Below are 8,369 nucleotides of genomic sequence, written 5' to 3' on the forward strand. Positions count from 1 at the left end.
AAGTCATAAGTTTACGAGGAAAAAGTTGCAATATTATGAGAATAAAGACATAAGTTTACGAGAAAAAAGTCGTAATATTATGAGAATTATGTGAAGTTATACTTTAGTTTAGGTTTCACAAATAACCAAATACTTCATCTTTCTATGTCCTCTCGCCCGTTTTGTTGGTTGCTGGTAATATGTTTTCCTAAAAATGTTTTTTTCCCTCGAAATCTTAGGATTTAAGTCTCGTAATACTATGCTTTTTTTCTCATAATATTACGACTTTGTTTCTTGTAAAGTTATGACTTTATTCTCATAATCCTACGACTTTTTTTCTAGAAATAGTATGACTTTATTCTCATAATATTACGACTTTTTTCTCGTAAAGTTATGACTTTATTCTGGTAATACTACAACTTTTTTTTCTTGAAATAGTATGACTTTATTCTCATTAAATTACAACTTTTTTCTCGTAATATTATGACTTTTTTCTTGAAATCTTTGATTTTTCCCTCTCAATGTGGCCCTAATACTCTGTCTTAAGAAAGACACCCTGTGAGTGTTATATCATTATATCTTAAATTGCTGAATTATTGTTAGTGGTGCCATAATGTGTAAGAGGAATTTTAGTGTTGTTCGAGTTGGAGATAGTTGCCATACATTTTGCACAGCTTTGGATAGTTTATCCTATAACAGTGCATCATATTTTATTAGGGTATTATAGTTTTTTTTGTGTAAATAATTATTAATCTGCAAAGTAAAGTGATTAAAGCAGCAGAAAATGAAAATACTCAAGTACAACCTCAGATTTGTACTTCCCATAGACTGTACAGTTTGAGTAAATAAAATGTACATATACTCCAACACTAGCTCAGAGTATTCATGAAAGTGGATGAAACCTCTGTTTTTTGTTATAGTTTAATTTATTTTTTTATTTTACTTTATTTATAGTTTAATTTTTAGACTATTTTATAGCTAAATCACATGGTACATTTCTTATGGTTGCCCTGAAAACAGAAAAACTACATTTTCACCAAGTCACTAGATTCCAAATCATGAAATGTACCACTAAAGTTTAACGTTCATTTTAGACATGGCCCTGATTCACTTATCTTCTATTTTATGTTGAGAGGAATATCCTTGGCATGATTATCTACACCACCTTTGCACGAGGAGAACTGATATGCCTATGTAGTTAAACACATGTGGACTAGACAGTATATTTACTTTGTATACTGTAGAAAGAAACTATACTGTTTAACTTCAGAAAAGCTTCCTGGCAGCGGCGGGATTCGAACCCGCGCCTCCGAGGAGACTGGAGCCTTAATCCAGCGCCTTAGACCGCTCGGCCACGCTACCTTATGAACTATCATTGTATGCAAGTATACTGATTGTCATTATTCCGACAGGATTTGAAAGCAGCACCACTTTAGCGCGAATATGGTTTCCTTGTTTAGAAAGTGATGACAGACCCTCAGAGGGCTGGACCTGGACCATGGGGGCTGGACAGGGTCAAGAAACACGTCATACCTCACGTTGTTAAAACATAATTAAACTTTGGTCATTTCCATTTTATTACAGAATATTTTATAAAACATTAACATGAATCTGAACCCATCATAATAACCTACAGACATCCAGGGAGTTGACTGGGAGTATTGCATATTTTGTGAAACACATATATAATATATCATTTTGTTTAATAATTTTACAGTTTTATTAAAAAAATGTATTTCTCTCTATTAATCTTGCATTTACAGTACAATTGGTATGCACTGTATTGTGTTGCATAGATGTCCAAATAATGTCTGCAAGTACTGATTTGTGTTGTTCTCTTTAACACCATATCATGTAGCCTATATTTTGAGACAAAGTGGTCCAAGCCATCATGAGTAAAAAATAGCAGATTGAATCACAAAATTTGAGCTATGCAGTTGGGTAGTTTTGTTTTTGAAATGCTTTGTAAAGTAACCAGTAGGGCTGTCACAATATCAGATTTTCATTACACAATTATCATGGCCAAAATAATTCACGATAGCAATATTAGTGCGATATTTAGGCCCATGGAAAAATAAAAAAAAATTGAAATAATGCTAACAGTCAAATAAATTTTTAACTTTTTTTATTGTGCATTTTGTCTATTTTTTGGCAAATTAATTACACTCAAAATACGAGTGTTGGGAGGTGGAGAGAGAGTGTGTAACCATAAAATGATTTAAGAGGTGCTGGATTATTCACGATATTATTATATGTGTATTATTAACATGATATATCAATGTTTCATGTTTAAATATCACTGTTATTGTCAATATCGGTATATCATGACACCCCTAGTAACCAGTATAGATTCTATTCAGAGACATTTTCTGATTTAAAGTGTTTTTTTTTACATGGGGATGCTCATATTTTATAAAAATGTATACATGCATAAATAATAGAACAATTTAACAATGATCATAACATATTTCTGGCAGAGTCAAGAACAATCTTTGCCAACTTTTAGATCATCATATAGAAAAAACTGTTTTAAATAAATAAATACATTTACAAAAAGAAGAACATGAATGAATTAAACATGAAGAAATAGCAGGAACAAGTCACAGAATTATTCGGTATCTTCATAATGATGTGGGGGTGGAGGGGCTGGCTCATTGATATCACAACAAAATCATATAAATTTATTTATTTAAAAAAGCTCCTGGTAGATTCCTGTAGTCGGAGAAGCAGTTTATCACATTGGCCACTAGGTGGCGACGTGGAGTGTGAATTCACTCAATCCATGTTGAGGCCTTTTACTTCTTCCAGACCTTGAATTAAGCTCCAGGCAAGATAAAAGAGGAGTAACTATAGAAAATATAGACTTTTACTTAAACTTCATCCTCAGCTTCCATTCCCTCCTTGACGCCAGCGCTTACAAACAAACTGTAATTGGCTGGTGAGGCATAAAATGTGGTATCTCCCCTCACCCTGCAGCATAAAAGATAGAGTCACATATTCTTTCATTAGGTTAGAAACCACAGAAATGTAGAGAACTACTATATCAAGGTCACACTATAGTGAGAACATTATAGGACCACGGAGTGATTCCCAAGGAGACAAAGGATACCATGAAGGTCACTGTCAGCCTACAGAAACACACACTTTACCCTGAGATAATAGCATCACGTTGTGATGTTTCTGAGGGGTGGAAATTACATCGAAATCATGACATCTTTAATTTGCACTTGAAGTAAAGTCTGGTATGTTGCTATGTACACCTTTTATCTGCTTTAGAGCTGCAACAACAGTGTAAAATATTTCTTGTTTTGTCTGACCAACAGTCGGAAACCTAACGATATTCATTTTATTATCATATATTACAAAGAAAAGCAGCAAATTCTCAATTTTGAGAAGTTAATAGATTATCAAAATAGTTGCTTTGTAAATTGTTTAAGTAAATAATAGTTTCTCTTTCTTTATAGTTCAAAAAACAAATGCTTAATATTGTTTTAGCAGTTTTATGACTTTTCCCAATTTTCTGAAAATTTCTTCTAAACCTGTTTTTGAACTGATGACTTGTGAAAGAAATCTGCTACAGACAATGATGTAAAACATGGTAGTGGAATTTCATTTGCTCAATGTGTGTTTAATGTTGACAGAACGCCTTCCAAATCTCAAAATGATTTAGATTTATTGGCGTTTTCTAACAGTTTGTGTTTCTAACAGGGAGTTTGACCTCTAAGTGACCCCACGTATATATAACATCCCTATGCAGGATAACAGACTTTCCTTGTCTGTGAATGCTTTTTTGGCAAACAAAAAGAGTACATATTTCTTCATGCACAGCCCATATAAAACATGAAATATGAGATTTGTTGGTGTAATAATCAATAGTCTAATAGATCTGTATGCCATCTTTTATCAAACATTCAAGCCTTGTTTGAGGCAATAGGAATTATTTCCTGCATGTTGGTTTTCATTGTAATGAGGTCAGAAGAAAACAAAAAGGAATGGTTGATTTTGTAGTAATTAATATAATTTTTACACATACAGCAGTGGGGTTTGTTTGACCCCAAAACAAAAGGGTTAAATATTCCTCTATAGATCACAGACTTTGACTGTGAGTTCTTGGTTTGGTGGGATATGAGATGGCCACCCTCACAAGCCTACCCACTTTTTCATAATGCAAATAAAGGCCTTGTATAGGGCGCACACACACACACACACACACACACACACACACACACAGCAGCAGCCCTCCCCAGTACGCAGATGGCCCAGTCTCTAAACCCCGCCTACAGTCTTTTGTCTTCAGGGAATCTGTCTCTCGGCTGTTGGTAGAGAAAACTATTTATTCCGTGTGTCAGTAGGGGGCGCGACGAGGCTCTGAGAGTTGGTACAGAGGCCTGATGCTCGTTGGAAGAAGCCTGTTTTTAGCATACAGATGAGGCACGCTGACAAACATCAACCCATCAACTCCTTTTGCAGTTGAGATGTGACTCTTCATATAAGTATTTAAGTCTGTACATCCTCTCTTTGCTGTGCACGCAGGACTGTATAATGAAATTCAAGCTGCCCCCCTCCCATCCTCCACCCACACGCATATACTGGCCCACACACACACACACACACACACACACACACACACACATACACACACACACAGGCAGGCTCAGATCCCTCTCTTCAGCTCAGCAATGCTGTGTGTGGTGTTCTCTTGCAGACCAAAGATAGATAGATAGACAGACAGATAGATAGATAGATAGATAGATAGATAGATAGATAGAGGGAGATGGAGACAGACAAGAGCAAAGTAGAAGGAGATGAAGAGGATGGGGGCAGACAATAATGGAGTAACTAGAGAGAATGAGGATGAGGAGGGAGGGAGACAAGCGAGAGGAGGATGAGAGAGGAGGAATCAACAGATGCAGTGTGGAAAAGACCAGAGGAGAATGGAGGATGAGGATGATGAGGCCTCTCTCAACGCAGCGAGCCCTGCAGCACAGAATTATAACACATAGAGCAGACATCCACCCAGCCAACATGGCTGTTCTACTGAGATGAGATGGCTGTTCAGTACCTCTACACACATGGGCTGCAGATGTCTGGTATCTGTCTCCTGCAGTTTCATATCTGTGCAATAAGTGGAAGTGATTTATGGCTGATTGTATTCAAACTATGTGGAAGGCCTGACAGCTTTCATATCTGGTTGTGGAGCAGGAGCATGAGCCAAGTCCGTATCAATCCCACTAAAATACTTACATTTGGGATTTCAATGGAAACTTTTAGCCTCAAAATGTCAACTTTGCACACAATATATCTTATAAGCTAACTGGCAGATTGTCATGGAACTTGCTAAGTATATTCATGCAGTATGCATGCAGATTTTTTAGCGTAGGTTACTGCAATTTCTCGCTGGGGAGAGCAGCTACAATCTCCAAACCTCAGCATACCACAACTGAATGGGTAAAAAATCATTATGATTTTAGATAAATTTTTCCCTTAAAGGTACAGTGTGTAGTTTCTGGTGGCATCTAGCAGTGAGGTTGCAGATTGCAACCAACTGAAACTTGTGCCAAAGCATGTAGGAGAACTACGGTGGCAGACGTGAAGATGCAAAATGCCCTATCTAGAGCCTTTTGTTGTAAGAGCAGCGTAGGTCATTCGGCGCAGAGCCAGAGCGTAGAGTGTGTGTACATGGGAATGAGTGGTGAAGCAAGAGAGAGAGAGCGGCGGTGAATGTGTGTGAGCTAGTGGAGCAGGAGACAGAGCTATTTTAGCTCTGAGAATAAGAACAAGTGAATGTACATTGGAAGTTGCAGTTTGTGCAGAAATAAATGCTGTAGCTCCTCAAGACCAGCAGAGGTTTCCCATAGACTGAGTGGAGTGACGGATGTTAACTCCGGAGCGAGTAACGTTATCGACTCTGGCAGGAAAAGTTGTCCGTTCTCGGCTGGCGGCCGGCTCTGCGAAAAAGAGAACCCGTTTCCTATGTAGATATAAACGGCTCACTCTAAGCTAACAAAAACACAAAAATTCTTGCGACTCTTATTTTCAGGTGATTATTTATCTATCCTTTATTTAAGGTCCCACTGAGAAACAATATCTCTTCAGGCAGGGAGTCCTGATCCAGATGGTCAGCAAGTAAAAAAGTGTCATATACCAGTACAATCAGGGACATGTATCACAAATATAAACATATTTACTTACATTACATTATACACTAAAGAAAACATATAGGCTATTTTAATATTATATTCCATCTATGCTAATAGATCCCCCTAAATGTTACACACTGGACCTTTAAAGGTACAGGCAACATGGCAGACTCTGTGAAGAGGACCCGCTCTCTATGTAGATAAAAATGTCTCATTCTAAAGTAAAACAACTCTTCAGTTTCAGGTGAATGAAAACATAGCTATGAATTTTATGGCCTATTCCATTTGTGCTAATTGATCCCCCGCCCCTCCCCTGAAATGTTCCTTTCAAGATAATTTTAGGCCTTGAGATTAGAGGAGTTTCTAGTCTTTTGTTCACCCTTTGACATGGCAAGTGAGTATCAATCACTCCAGTGATACATTATCTTTAATCTCTTCAGTTTCAATCACCATGCTATGATCTATTTACATCACAAAAGCTTGTGTCAGACTACAATGAGTCATTTGGTGTGTCACACAGTGCAACATCAGTGACGATGTTTAAGCAATCAGTGCACGAAAATCACATAAAAATGAGCTGGCAGTGGCAAAGGGCATCATTCAGTGGGACTACGTCAAGGTGAGCATTGCAATACAGAACATTTTAGACATGCATGGGAGTCCTTCTATGTGACAACGACTAGAATACAGCAGGAAGAGTTCATTCTATCACATCTGATTCTAGATCAGGCATCTCTTGAGATAACAGAGAAAGTCAGAGAATTCGTTAGGGGGAGGGATGGGAGTCAGGGGGAGGAGGCGTAAAGGAAGGAGGGAGAGCTGTGTGTGGACATGTGAGGAGAGAAAATGGGGAAGTGAGGGAGGGAGACAGACAAAAGTGAGGAAGGAGACAGGTGGAGAGAGAAGGGAGGAGGTGGGGAGGGAGGGAGGGTGAGGAAAGAAGTGGAAACAAGAGTGAGCTAAAGGGAGAGTGGGAGGGACACTCAGTTCTGAGAGATCGAAGAGAAACCGAGCGAGAAGAGGAGGAAAGGGAGAGAGAGAGAGAGAGACGGAGTGACGAATGGAGAGGAGGACAGAGGAGGAGGAGAGGGGAGGACAGAGAGAAGAAGAGGAGGATGAAAGGAGAGCTGAGAGGTGAAGGCAGGGAGGGAGGTAGGGAGGGGAGAGATGTAGCAGTTGTTCATTAGTGAGGATGTGTTAGGGACTGAGCGAGAGGAGAGACAGTGGAATGGTGAGTTTCATGGACACTGACTAATGAGAGGAGAGGAGAGGAGGGAAGGAGGCGAGGGGAGGAGGTGGCAGGGGTGAAAATGAGACTGGAGAGGGAGGAAGAGGAGAGGAGAGGAGAGGAGAGGAGAGAAGAGGAGAGGAGAGGAGAGGGGAGGGCCATGGAGGTGAGCGGAGCGAAGCTGCTTTAGCCTACTGTATCACCGTAGGGGGAGGATGGGGGGAGGGGAAGAATTTGCACGTACGCACACACACACACACGCACACTGTTGAAATTGAAAGCGACATGAGAGGAAGAGAGGGAGACAGGAAGGAGGAAGAGGAGGAGGAGGAGGAGGAGGTGAGGGAGGAGATGAAGAGGAGGAATGACTGGAGAGAGAGAAAGTAGGGGGGAGCAGAGGAGGGAGGGGGAGAAATGTTAAGGAGGGGAGGAAAGCGGAGGAGGCAAGGAAATGGAAAGAAGGAGGCAGGGGGAGAAGAGAGAGGAAAGAGGGGGGAGGAGGAGGAGGAGGAGGAGAATTAGGGCAGATATCCAGGAGGTGGAAGGAAGAGGAAGAGGGAAAGTAGTGGAGAAGGAGAAGAAAGAGGAGATTAAATAAAGAAGTATAGCAGACAAATAGAGGAGGTGCAGAAAAAGGGGAGAGATGGGTGGGAAAATGAGAGATGATGAAGAGGAGGTGGGGAAAAAAGAAGAGGAGGTGATGATGCCAAAGAGAGAGTAGAGAGGGAAAGCTGGAGGAGTAACAGGCTGTTACATGTCAGCAGTAGGCACTTGTAAAGGTAGCAGCATGTGTGTGTGTGTGTGTGTTATTGTGGGGGTTATTGTGTTTATTGGCAGCATCAGGTGTGAGTAACCCTTCTACAGCTATCACTGAAACAATCCCTATTCAACTCACACACATCCACCTGTGCACCCACATCTGCACTCACATGTGCACACTCACACACACACATGGGGAGGCAACTCTTTGAACTGTTCGACATATTTTAAATAAAAAAAAAAGAAAAGCTAAGTACATTAAG

At 39.8% G+C, this 8,369-nt stretch overlaps 1 protein-coding gene and 1 non-coding gene across 2 annotated transcripts in view; both read right to left on the reverse strand.

Annotated features, from left to right (window-relative positions):
• Window positions 1-8,154, reverse strand: part of sb:cb1058 (uncharacterized protein LOC394209 homolog) — a 37,016-nt gene extending 28,862 nt beyond the window's left edge. Inside the window, exon 1 of the mRNA XM_037757732.1 lies at window positions 8,135-8,154. The gene's annotated coding sequence lies outside the window, so the exon portion shown is untranslated. The remainder of the gene's footprint in view (window positions 1-8,134) is intronic.
• Window positions 1,260-1,341, reverse strand: trnal-aag. Its single transcript has one exon. It is a non-coding gene; the product is annotated as a tRNA-Leu (tRNA).
• Window positions 8,155-8,369: the final 215 nt, after the last annotated feature.

This window comes from Sebastes umbrosus, chromosome 22, assembly GCF_015220745.1.
Source record: "Sebastes umbrosus isolate fSebUmb1 chromosome 22, fSebUmb1.pri, whole genome shotgun sequence".
Taxonomy (NCBI): Eukaryota; Metazoa; Chordata; class Actinopteri; order Perciformes; family Sebastidae; genus Sebastes; species Sebastes umbrosus.